This window comes from Chiloscyllium punctatum, chromosome 20 (assembly GCF_047496795.1).
Source record: "Chiloscyllium punctatum isolate Juve2018m chromosome 20, sChiPun1.3, whole genome shotgun sequence".
NCBI lineage: Eukaryota > Metazoa > Chordata > Chondrichthyes > Orectolobiformes > Hemiscylliidae > Chiloscyllium > Chiloscyllium punctatum.
Window position 1 is genome coordinate 76668149 of NC_092758.1, and position 13505 is coordinate 76681653.

Here is a 13505-nt window from a genome sequence, read left to right on the forward strand (position 1 = left end):
GTCACGGGGATCCGGACCAGGTCACGGGGATCAGGACCAGGTCACGGGGATCAGGACTGGGTCATGGGATCAGGACAGGGTCACGGGGATCAGGACCAGGTCACAGGTATCAGGACTGGGTCACAGGGATCAGGACTGGGTCACGTGGATCAGGAACAGGTCATGGGGATCAGGACCAGGTCACGGGGATCAGGACCTGGTAACGGGGATCAGGACTGGGTCATGGGATCAGGACAGTGTCACGGGGATCAGGACTGGATCACAGGGAACAGGACCAGGTCACAGGGAATCAGGATTGGGATCGGGAATCAGGACTGGGTCATGGGGATCAGGACTGGGTCAAGGGAATCAGGACTGGGTCACAGGGATAAGGCCTGGGTCACAGGGATCATTACTGGGTCACAGGTATCAGGACTACGTCTTGGGATAAGGACTGGGTCACAGGGATCAGGACTGGGTCACAGGGATCAGGACTGGGTCACGGGAATAAGGACTAGGTCACGGGGATCCGGACCAGGTCACGGGGATCAGGACCAGGTCACGGGGATCAGGACTGGGTCATGGGATCAGGACAGGGTCACGGGGATCAGGACCAGGTCACAGGTATCAGGACTGGGTCACAGGGATCAGGACTGGGTCACGTGGATCAGGAACAGGTCATGGGGATCAGGACCAGGTCACGGGGATCAGGACCTGGTAACGGGGATCAGGACTGGGTCATGGGATCAGGACAGTGTCACGGGGATCAGGACTGGATCACAGGGAACAGGACCAGGTCACAGGGAATCAGGATTGGGATCGGGAATCAGGACTGGGTCATGGGGATCAGGACTGGGTCAAGGGAATCAGGACTGGGTCACGGGGATCAGGACTGGGTCACAGGGATCATGACAGTGTCACGGGGATCAGGACTGGGTCACAGGGTTCGGAATTGGGTCACGGGAATAAGGACTGGGTCACGGGGATCACGACAGGGTCGCGGGGATCAGGACTGGGTCATGGGAATCAAGATTGGATCACAGGGATCAGGATCATGTCACAGGAATCAGGATTGGGTCACAGGGATCAGGACTGAGTCACCGGGATCAGGACAAGGTCACGGGGATCAGGACCAGGTCACGGGGATCAGGACGAGGTCACGGGGATCAGGACCAGGTCACGGGAATCGGGATTGGGATCGGGAATCAGGACTGGGTCATGGGGATCAGGACTGGGTCAAGGGAATCAGGACTGGGTCACGGTAATCAGGACTGGGTCACAGGGATAAGGACTGGGTCACGGGAATCAGGACTGGGTCACGGTAATCTAGACTGGATCACAGGGAATCAGGGCAGGGTCACAGGGAGTAGGACTGGGTCACAGGAATCAGGACTGGGTCTCAGGGATCAGCACTCGGTCACGGGGATCAGGACTGGGTCACGGGGATCAGGATTGGGTCACAGGGATCAGGATTCGGTCACGGGGATCAGGATTGGGTCACGGGTGTCAGGACTAGGTCACAGGTATCAGGATTGGTTCACGGGAATCAGGGCACGGTCACGGGAATTAGGACTAGGTCACAGGGATCACGCCAGGGTCACAGGGATCAGGATTGGGTCACAGGGATCAGGTTTCGGTCACGGGGATCAGGATTGGGTCACGGGGATCAGGACTGTGTCACAGGGATCAGGACTGGCTCACGGGAATCAGGGCACGGTCACGGGAATCAGGACTAGGTCACAGGGATCACGCCAGGGTCACAGGGATCAGGATTGGGTCACGGGAATCAGGACTGGATCACTGGGATCAAGACTGGGTCACGGAAATCAGGGTAGGGTCACAGGGATCAGGACTGGATCATGGAAATAAGGACTAGGTCATAGGGATCAGGACTGGGTCACAGGGATCAGGACAGGGTCACGGGAATCAGGACTGGATCACAGAAATAAGGACGTGATCACAGGGATCAGGACTTGGTCACGGGGATCAGGACTGGGTCACAGGGATCAGGACTGTGTCACTGGGATCAGGACTGGGTCACAGGAATCAGGACTGGGTCACCGGGATCAGGACTGGGTCACAGGGTTCGAGACTGGGTTACGGGGATCAGGACTGGATCACGGAAATAAGGACGTGATCACAGGGATCATGACTGGGTCACAGGGATCAGGACTGGGTCACAGGAATCAGGACTGGGTCACAGGGATCAGGACTGGGTCACAGGAATCAGGACAAGGTCACAGGGATCATGACTGGATCACAGGGATCAAGACTGGGTCACGGGATTCAGAGCATGGTCACGGGAATCAGCGCAGGGTCACGGGTATCAGGACTGGGTCACGGGGATCAGGACTGGGTCACACGGATCAGGACTGGGTCACAGGGTTCGGAATTGGGTCACGGGAATAAGGACTGGGTCACGGGGATCACGACAGGGTCGCGGGGATCAGGACTGGGTCATGGGAATCAAGATTGGATCACAGGGATCAGGACTGTGTCACTGGGATCAGGACTGGGTCACGGGGATCAGGACTGGGTCACGGGGATCAGGACTGGGTCACAGGGATCAGGACTGTGTCAAGGGAATCAGGACAGGGTCACGGGGATCAGGACTGGGTCACAGGGATCAGGACTGGGTCACAGGGATCAGGATTGGGTCACGGGGATCAGGACAGGGTCACGGGGATCAGGACTGGGTCACAGGGATCAGGACTCGATCACAGGGATCAGGACCGGGTCACGGGGATCAGGACTGGGTCACAGGGATCAGGACTGGGTCACAGGGATAAGGACTGGGTCACGGGAATCAGGACTGGATCACGGGGATCAGGACTAGGTCACAGGGATCAGGATTTCTTCACGGGGATCAGGACTGTGTCACAGAGTTCAGGACAGGGTCACGGGGAGCAGGATTGGGTCACGGGGATCAGGACTGGGTGACAGGGATCAGGACTGGGTCACAGGCATCAGGACTGAGTCACAGGTATCAGGACTGGGTCACAGGGATCAGGACTGTGTCACAGGAATCAGGACTAGGTCACAGGGATCATGACTGAGTCACCGGGATCAGGACCAGGTCACGGGGATCAGGACCAGGTCACGGGGATCAGGACCAGGTCACGGGGATCAGGACGAGGTCACGGGGATCAGGACTGGGTCACAGGGATCAGGACTGGGTCACAGGAATCAGGACTGGATCACGGGGATCAGTACAGGGTCACGGGGATCAGGACAGGGTCACGGGGATCATGACAGGGTCACGGGGATCAGGACTGGGTCACAGGGATAAGGCCTGGGTCACAGGGATCAGTACTGGGTCACAGGTATCAGGACTGGGTCACAGGCATCAGGACTGGGTCACGGGGATCAGGACTGGGTCACAGGGATCAGGACTGTGTCAAGGGAATCAGGACAGGGTCACGGGGATCAGGACTGGGTCACGGGGATCAGGACCAGGTCACGGGAATCAGGATTGGGATCGGGTATCAGGACTGGGTCATGGGGATCAGGACTGGGTCAAGGGAATCAGGACTGGGTCACGGTAATCAGGACTGGGTCACAGGGATAAGGACTGGGTCACGGGAATCAGGACTGGGTCATGGTAATCTAGACTGGATCACAGGGAATCAGGGCAGGGTCACGGGGAGTAGGACTGGGTCACAGGAATCAGGACTGGATCTCAGGGATCAGCACTCGGTCACGGGGATCAGGACTGGGTCACGGGGATCAGGATTGGGTCACAGGGATCAGGATTCGGTCACGGGGATCAGGATTGGGTCACGGGTGTCAGGACTAGGTCACAGGTATCAGGATTGGTTCACGGGAATCAGGGCATGGTCACGGGGATCAGGACCAGGTCACGGGGATCAGGACGAGGTCACGGGGATCAGGACGAGGTCACGGGGATCAGGACTGGGTCACAGGGATCAGGACTGGGTCACAGGAATCAGGACTGGATCACGGGGATCAGTACAGGGTCACGGGGATCAGGACAGGGTCACGGGGATCATGACAGGGTCACGGGGATCAGGACTGGGTCACAGGGATAAGGCCTGGGTCACAGGGATCAGTACTGGGTCACAGGTATCAGGACTACGTCTTGGGATAAGGACTGGGTCACAGGGATCAGGACTGGGTCACAGGGATCAGGACTGGGTCACGGGAATAAGGACTAGGTCACGGGGATCCGGACCAGGTCACGGGGATCAGGACCAGGTCACGGGGATCAGGACTGGGTCATGGGATCAGGACAGGGTCACGGGGATCAGGACCAGGTCACAGGTATCAGGACTGGGTCACAGGGATCAGGACTGGGTCACGTGGATCAGGAACAGGTCACGGGGATCAGGACCAGGTCACGGGGATCAGGACCTGGTAACGGGGATCAGGACTGGGTCATGGGATCAGGACAGTGTCACGGGGATCAGGACTGGATCACAGGGAACAGGACCAGGTCACAGGGAATCAGGATTGGGATCGGGAATCAGGACTGGGTCATGGGGATCAGGACTGGGTCAAGGGAATCAGGACTGGGTCACGGGGATCAGGACTGGGTCACAGGGATCATGACAGTGTCACGGGGATCAGGACTGGGTCACAGGGTTCGGAATTGGGTCACGGGAATAAGGACTGGGTCACGGGGATCACGACAGGGTCGCGGGGATCAGGACTGGGTCATGGGAATCAAGATTGGATCACAGGGATCAGGATCATGTCACAGGAATCAGGATTGGGTCACAGGGATCAGGACTGAGTCACCGGGATCAGGACAAGGTCACGGGGATCAGGACCAGGTCACGGGGATCAGGACGAGGTCACGGGGATCAGGACCAGGTCACGGGAATCGGGATTGGGATCGGGAATCAGGACTGGGTCATGGGGATCAGGACTGGGTCAAGGGAATCAGGACTGGGTCACGGTAATCAGGACTGGGTCACAGGGATAAGGACTGGGTCACGGGAATCAGGACTGGGTCACGGTAATCTAGACTGGATCACAGGGAATCAGGGCAGGGTCACAGGGAGTAGGACTGGGTCACAGGAATCAGGACTGGGTCTCAGGGATCAGCACTCGGTCACGGGGATCAGGACTGGGTCACGGGGATCAGGATTGGGTCACAGGGATCAGGATTCGGTCACGGGGATCAGGATTGGGTCACGGGTGTCAGGACTAGGTCACAGGTATCAGGATTGGTTCACGGGAATCAGGGCACGGTCACGGGAATCAGGACTAGGTCACAGGGATCACGCCAGGGTCACAGGGATCAGGATTGGGTCACAGGGATCAGGTTTCGGTCACGGGGATCAGGATTGGGTCACGGGGATCAGGACTGTGTCACAGGGATCAGGACTGGCTCACGGGAATCAGGGCACGGTCACGGGAATCAGGACTAGGTCACAGGGATCACGCCAGGGTCACAGGGATCAGGATTGGGTCACGGGAATCAGGACTGGATCACTGGGATCAAGACTGGGTCACGGAAATCAGGGTAGGGTCACAGGGATCAGGACTGGATCATGGAAATAAGGACTAGGTCATAGGGATCAGGACTGGGTCACAGGGATCAGGACAGGGTCACGGGAATCAGGACTGGATCACAGAAATAAGGACGTGATCACAGGGATCAGGACTTGGTCACGGGGATCAGGACTGGGTCACAGGGATCAGGACTGTGTCACTGGGATCAGGACTGGGTCACAGGAATCAGGACTGGGTCACAGGGATCAGGACTGGGTCACAGGGTTCACGACTGGGTTACGGGGATCAGGACTGGATCACGGAAATAAGGACGTGATCACAGGGATCATGACTGGGTCACAGGGATCAGGACTGGGTCACAGGAATCAGGACTGGGTCACAGGGATCAGGACTGGGTCACAGGAATCAGGACAAGGTCACAGGGATCATGACTGGATCACAGGGATCAAGACTGGGTCACGGGATTCAGAGCATGGTCACGGGAATCAGCGCAGGGTCACGTGTATCAGGACTGGGTCACGGGGATCAGGACTGGGTCACACGGATCAGGACTGGGTCACAGGGTTCGGAATTGGGTCACGGGAATAAGGACTGGGTCACGGGGATCACGACAGGGTCGCGGGGATCAGGACTGGGTCATGGGAATCAAGATTGGATCACAGGGATCAGGACTGTGTCACTGGGATCAGGACTGGGTCACGGGGATCAGGACTGGGTCACGGGGATCAGGACTGGGTCACAGGGATCAGGACTGTGTCAAGGGAATCAGGACAGGGTCACGGGGATCAGGACTGGGTCACAGGGATCAGGACTGGGTCACAGGGATCAGGATTGGGTCACGGGGATCAGGACAGGGTCACGGGGATCAGGACTGGGTCACAGGGATCAGGACTCGATCACAGGGATCAGGACCGGGTCACGGGGATCAGGACTGGGTCACAGGGATCAGGACTGGGTCACAGGGATAAGGACTGGGTCACGGGAATCAGGACTGGATCACGGGGATCAGGACTAGGTCACAGGGATCAGGATTTCTTCACGGGGATCAGGACTGTGTCACAGAGTTCAGGACAGGGTCACGGGGAGCAGGATTGGGTCACGGGGATCAGGACTGGGTGACAGGGATCAGGACTGGGTCACAGGCATCAGGACTGAGTCACAGGGATCAGGACTGGGTCACAGGGATCAGGACTGTGTCACAGGAATCAGGACTAGGTCACAGGGATCATGACTGAGTCACCGGGATCAGGACCAGGTCACGGGGATCAGGACCAGGTCACGGGGATCAGGACCAGGTCACGGGAATCAGGATTGGGATCGGGAATCAGGACTGGGTCATGGGGATCAGGACTGGGTCAAGGGAATCAGGACTGGGTCACGGTAAACAGGACTGGGTCACAGGGATAAGGACTGGGTCACGGGAATCAGGACTGGGTCATGGTAATCTAGACTGGATCACAGGGAATCAGGGCAGGGTCACGGGGAGTAGGACTGGGTCACAGGAATCAGGACTGGATCTCAGGGATCAGCACTCGGTCACGCGGATCAGGACTGGGTCACGGGGATCAGGATTGGGTCACAGGGATCAGGATTCGGTCACGGGGATCAGGATTGGGTCACGGGTGTCAGGACTAAGTCACAGGTATCAGGATTGGTTCACGGGAATCAGGGCACGGTCACGGGGATCAGGACGAGGTCACGGGGATCAGGACGAGGTCACGGGGATCAGGACTGGGTCACAGGGATCAGGACTGGGTCACAGGAATCAGGACTGGATCACGGGGATCAGTACAGGGTCACGGGGATCAGGACAGGGTCACGGGGATCATGACAGGGTCACGGGGATCAGGACTGGGTCACAGGGATAAGGCCTGGGTCACAGGGATCAGTACTGGGTCACAGGTATCAGGACTGGGTCACGGGGATCAGGACTGGGTCACGGGGATCAGGACTGGGTCACAGGGATCAGGACTGTGTCAAGGGAATCAGGACAGGGTCACGGGGATCAGGACTGGGTCACAGGGATCAGGACTGGGTCTCAGGGATCAGCACTCGGTCACGGGGATCAGGACTGGGTCACGGGGATCAGGATTGGGTCACAGGGATCAGGATTCGGTCACGGGGATCAGGATTGGGTCACGGGTGTCAGGACTAGGTCACAGGTATCAGGATTGGTTCACGGGAATCAGGGCACGGTCACGGGAATCAGGACTAGGTCACAGGGATCACGCCAGGGTCACAGGGATCAGGATTGGGTCACAGGGATCAGGTTTCGGTCACGGGGATCAGGATTGGGTCACGGGGATCAGGACTGTGTCACAGGGATCAGGACTGGCTCACGGGAATCAGGGCACGGTCACGGGAATCAGGACTAGGTCACAGGGATCACGCCAGGGTCACAGGGATCAGGATTGGGTCACGGGAATCAGGACTGGATCACTGGGATCAAGACTGGGTCACGGAAATCAGGGTAGGGTCACAGGGATCAGGACTGGATCATGGAAATAAGGACTAGGTCATAGGGATCAGGACTGGGTCACAGGGATCAGGACAGGGTCACGGGAATCAGGACTGGATCACAGAAATAAGGACGTGATCACAGGGATCAGGACTTGGTCACGGGGATCAGGACTGGGTCACAGGGATCAGGACTGTGTCACTGGGATCAGGACTGGGTCACAGGAATCAGGACTGGGTCACAGGGATCAGGACTGGGTCACAGGGTTCACGACTGGGTTACGGGGATCAGGACTGGATCACGGAAATAAGGACGTGATCACAGGGATCATGACTGGGTCACAGGGATCAGGACTGGGTCACAGGAATCAGGACTGGGTCACAGGGATCAGGACTGGGTCACAGGGATCAGGATTCGGTCACGGGGATCAGGATTGGGTCACGGGTGTCAGGACTAGGTCACAGGTATCAGGATTGGTTCACGGGAATCAGGGCACGGTCACGGGAATCAGGACTCGGTCACAGGGATCACGCCAGGGTCACAGGGATCAGGATTGGGTCACGGGAATCAGGACTGGATCACAGGGATTAAGACTGGGTCACGGAAATCAGGGTAGGGTCACAGGGATCAGGACTGGACATTGGAAATAAGGACTAGGTCATAGGTATCAGGACTGGGTCACAGGTATCAGGACAGGGTCACGGGGATCAGGACTGGATCACGGAAATAAGGACGTGATCACAGGGATCAGGACTTGGTCACGGGGATCAGGACTGGGTCACAGGGATCAGGACTGTGTCACTGGGATCAGGACTGGGTCACAGGAATCAGGACTGGGTCACAGGGATCAGGACTGGGTCACAGGGTTCGGGACTGGGTCACGGGGATCAGGACTGGATCACGGAAATAAGGACGTGATCACAGGGATCATGACTGGGTCACAGGAATCAGGACTGGGTCACAGGAATCAGGACTGGGTCACAGGGATCAGGACTGGGTCACAGGAATCAGGACTAGGTCACAGGGATCATGACTGGATCACAGGGATCAAGACTGGGTCACGGGAATCAGCGCAGGGTCACGGGAATCAGGGCAGGGTCACGGGTATCAGGACTGGGTCACAGGGATCAGGACTGGGTCACAGGGTTCGGAATTGGGTCACGGGAATAAGGACTGGGTCACGGGGATCACGACAGGGTCGCGGGGATCAGGACTGGGTCATGGGAATCAAGATTGGATCACAGGGATCAGGACTGTGTCACTGGGATCAGGACTGGGTCACAGGGATCAGGACAGGGTCACGGGGATCAGGACTGGATCACGGAAATAAGGACGTGATCACAGGGATCAGGACTTGGTCACGGGGATCAGGATTGGGTCACAGGGATCAGGACTCGATCACAGGGATCAGGACCGGGTCACGGGGATCAGGACTGGGTCACAGGGATCAGGACTGGGTCACAGGGATAAGGACTGGGTCACGGGTATCAGAATTGGTCACGGTAATCTGGACTGGATCACAGGCAATCAGGGCAGGGTCACAGGGATCACGACTGGGTCACAGGTATCCGGACTGGGTCTCAGGGATCAGGACTGGGTCATGGGGATCAGGACTGGGTCACAGGGATCAGGATTGGTTCACGGGGGTCAGGATTGTGTCACGGGGATCAGGACTGGCTCACAGGAATCAGGGCACGGTCACGGGAATCAGGTCTAGGTCACAGGGATCACACCAGGGTCACAGGGATCAAGACTGGGTCACGGGAATCAGGATAGGGTCACGGGGACCAGGATTGGGTCCCGGGAATCAGGACTCCGTAACGGGGTTAAGGACTGGGTCACAGGAATCAGGACAGGGTCACGCGAATCAGGACAGGGTCACGCGAATCAGGACAGGGTCACAGGGATCAGGACAGGGTAACAGGGATCAGGACTTGGTCACAGGGCTCGGGACTGGGTCACAGGAATCAGGACTGGGTCACAGGAATCAGGACAGGGTCACGGGGATCAGGATTGTGTCACGGGGATCAGGACTGGGTCACAGGGATCACGCCAGGGTCACAGGGATCAGGACTGGGTCACAGGGTTCGGGACTGGGTCACAGGGATCAGGACAGGGTCACGGGGATCAGGATTGTGTCACGGGGATCAGGACTGGGTCACAGAGATCAGGACTGGGTCACAGGGATCAGGACTGGGTCACAGGAATCAAGACTAGGTCACAGGGATCATGACTGGGTCACAGGGGTCAGGACTGGGTCACAGGAATCAGGACTGGGTCACAGGGATCAGGACTGGATCACAGGAATCAGGACTAGGTCACAGGGATCATGACTGGATCACAGGGATCAAGACTGGATCACGGAAATCAGGGCAGGGTCACGGGAATCAGGGCAGGGTCACGGGTATCAAGACTGGGTCACGGGTATCAAGACTGGGTCACGGGGATCAGGACTGGGTCACAGGGATCAGGACTGGGTCACGGGGATCAGGACTGGGTCACAGGGATCAGGACTGGGTCACAGGGATCAGGACTGGGTCACAGGGTTCGGGATTGGGTCACGGGAATAAGGACTGGCTCACGGGGATCAGGACTGGGTCTTGGGAATCAAGACTGGATCACAGGGATCAGGACTGAGTCATAGGAATCAGGACTGGGACACAGGGATCAGGACAGGGTCACAGGGATTAGGATTAGGTCACAGGAATCAGTGCTGAGTCACGGGGATCATGACTGGGTCACAGGGATCAGGACTCGGTCACGCGGATCAGGACTGTGTCTTGGGATAAGGACTGGGTCACAGGAATCAAGACTAGGTCACAGGGATCATGACTGGGTCACAGGGGTCAGGACTGGGTCACAGGAATCAGGACTGGGTCACAGGGATCAGGACTGGATCACAGGAATCAGGACTAGGTCACAGGGATCATGACTGGGTCACAGGGGTCAGGACTGGGTCACAGGAATCAGGACTGGGTCACAGGGCTCAGGACTGGGTCACAGGGCTCAGGACTGGGTCACGGGATTCAGGATTAGGTCACGGGGATCAGGACCAGGTTACGGGGATCAGGATTGGGTCACGGGGATCAGGACTGGGTCACAGGAATCAGGACTGGGTCACAGGGATCAGGACTGGGTCACAGGGTTCGGGACTGGGTCACAGGAATCAGGATTGGGTCACGGAGATCAGGATTGGGTCACAGGAATCAGGATTGGGTCACGGAGATCAGGATTGGTTCACGGGGATCAGGATTGGGTCACGGGAATCAGGACTCTGTCACGGGAATCAGGACTGGGTCACAGGAATCAGGACTGGGTCACAGGAATCAAGAATAGGTCACAGGGATCAGGCCAGGGTCACAGCGATCAGGACTGGGTCAGAGGGATCAGGACTGGCTCACGGGAATCAGGGCACGGTCACGGGAATCAGGACTAGGTCACAGGGATCACGCCAGGGTCACAGGGATCAAGACTGGGTCACAGGTATCAGGACTTGGTCACGGGTATCAGGACTGTGCCACAGGGATCAGGAATGGGTCACAGGGTTCGGGACTGGGCCACAGGATTCAGGACTGGATCACGGGGATCAGGACAGGGTCACGGGGATCAGGACAGCGTCACGGGGATCAGGACTGGGTCACAGGGATCAGGACTGGGTCACAGGAATCAGGACTGGATCACGGGGATCAGTACAGGGTCACGGGGATCAGGACAGGGTCACGGGGATCAGGACTGGGTCACAGGGATAAGGCCTGGGTCACGGGGATCAGGACTGGGTCACAGGAATCAAGACTAGGTAACAAGGAATAAGGACTGGGTCACAGGGATTAGGAGTAGGTCACAGGGATCAGTACTGAGTCACGGGGATCAGGACTGGGTCACAGGGATCAAGACTAGGTCACAGGGATCAGGACTGGGTCACAGGGATTAGGAGTAGGTCACAGGGATCAGTACTGAGTCACGGGGATCAGGACTGGGTCACGCGATCAGGACTGGGTCACAGGGATCAGGACTGGGTCACAGGTATCAGGACTACGTCTTGGGATCAGGACTGGGTCACAGGGATCAGGACTGGGTCACGGGAATAAGGACTAGGTCACGGGGATCCGGACCAGGTCACGGGGATCAGAACAAGGTCACGGGGATCAGGACCAGGTCACGGGGATCAGAACAAGGTCACGGGGATCAGGACTGGGTCACGGGGATCAGGATTGGGTCACAGGGATCAGGATTCGGTCACGGGGATCAGGATTGGGTCACGGGTGTCAGGACTAGGTCACAGGTATCAGGATTGGTTCACGGGAATCAGGGCACGGTCACGGGAATCAGGACTCGGTCACAGGGATCACGCCAGGGTCACAGGGATCAGGATTGGGTCACGGGAATCAGGACTGGATCACAGGGATTAAGACTGGGTCACGGAAATCAGGGTAGGGTCACAGGGATCAGGACTGGACATTGGAAATAAGGACTAGGTCATAGGTATCAGGACTGGGTCACAGGTATCAGGACAGGGTCACGGGGATCAGGACTGGATCACGGAAATAAGGACGTGATCACAGGGATCAGGACTTGGTCACGGGGATCAGGACTGGGTCACAGGGATCAGGACTGTGTCACTGGGATCAGGACTGGGTCACAGGAATCAGGACTGGGTCACAGGGATCAGGACTGGGTCACAGGGTTCGGGACTGGGTCACGGGGATCAGGACTGGATCACGGAAATAAGGACGTGATCACAGGGATCATGACTGGGTCACAGGAATCAGGACTGGGTCACAGGAATCAGGACTGGGTCACATAGATCAGGACTGGGTCACAGGAATCAGGACTAGGTCACAGGGATCATGACTGGATCACAGGGATCAAGACTGGGTCACGGGAATCAGCGCAGGGTCACGGGAATCAGGGCAGGGTCACGGGTATCAGGACTGGGTCACAGGGATCAGGACTGGGTCACAGGGTTCGGAATTGGGTCACGGGAATAAGGACTGGGTCACGGGGATCACGACAGGGTCGCGGGGATCAGGACTGGGTCATGGGAATCAAGATTGGATCACAGGGATCAGGACTGTGTCACTGGGATCAGGACTGGGTCACAGGGATCAGGACAGGGTCACGGGGATCAGGACTGGATCACGGAAATAAGGACGTGATCACAGGGATCAGGACTTGGTCACGGGGATCAGGACTGGGTCACAGGGATCAGGACTCGATCACAGGGATCAGGACCGGGTCACGGGGATCAGGACTGGGTCACAGGGATCAGGACTGGGTCACAGGGATAAGGACTGGGTCACGGGTATCAGAATTGGTCACGGTAATCTGGACTGGATCACAGGCAATCAGGGCAGGGTCACAGGGATCACGACTGGGTCACAGGTATCCGGACTGGGTCTCAGGGATCAGGACTGGGTCATGGGGATCAGGACTGGGTCACAGGGATCAGGATTGGTTCACGGGGGTCAGGATTGTGTCACGGGGATTAGGACTGGCTCACAGGAATCAGGGCACGGTCACGGGAATCAGGTCTAGGTCACAGGGATCACACCAGGGTCACAGGGATCAAGACTGGGTCACGGGAATCAGG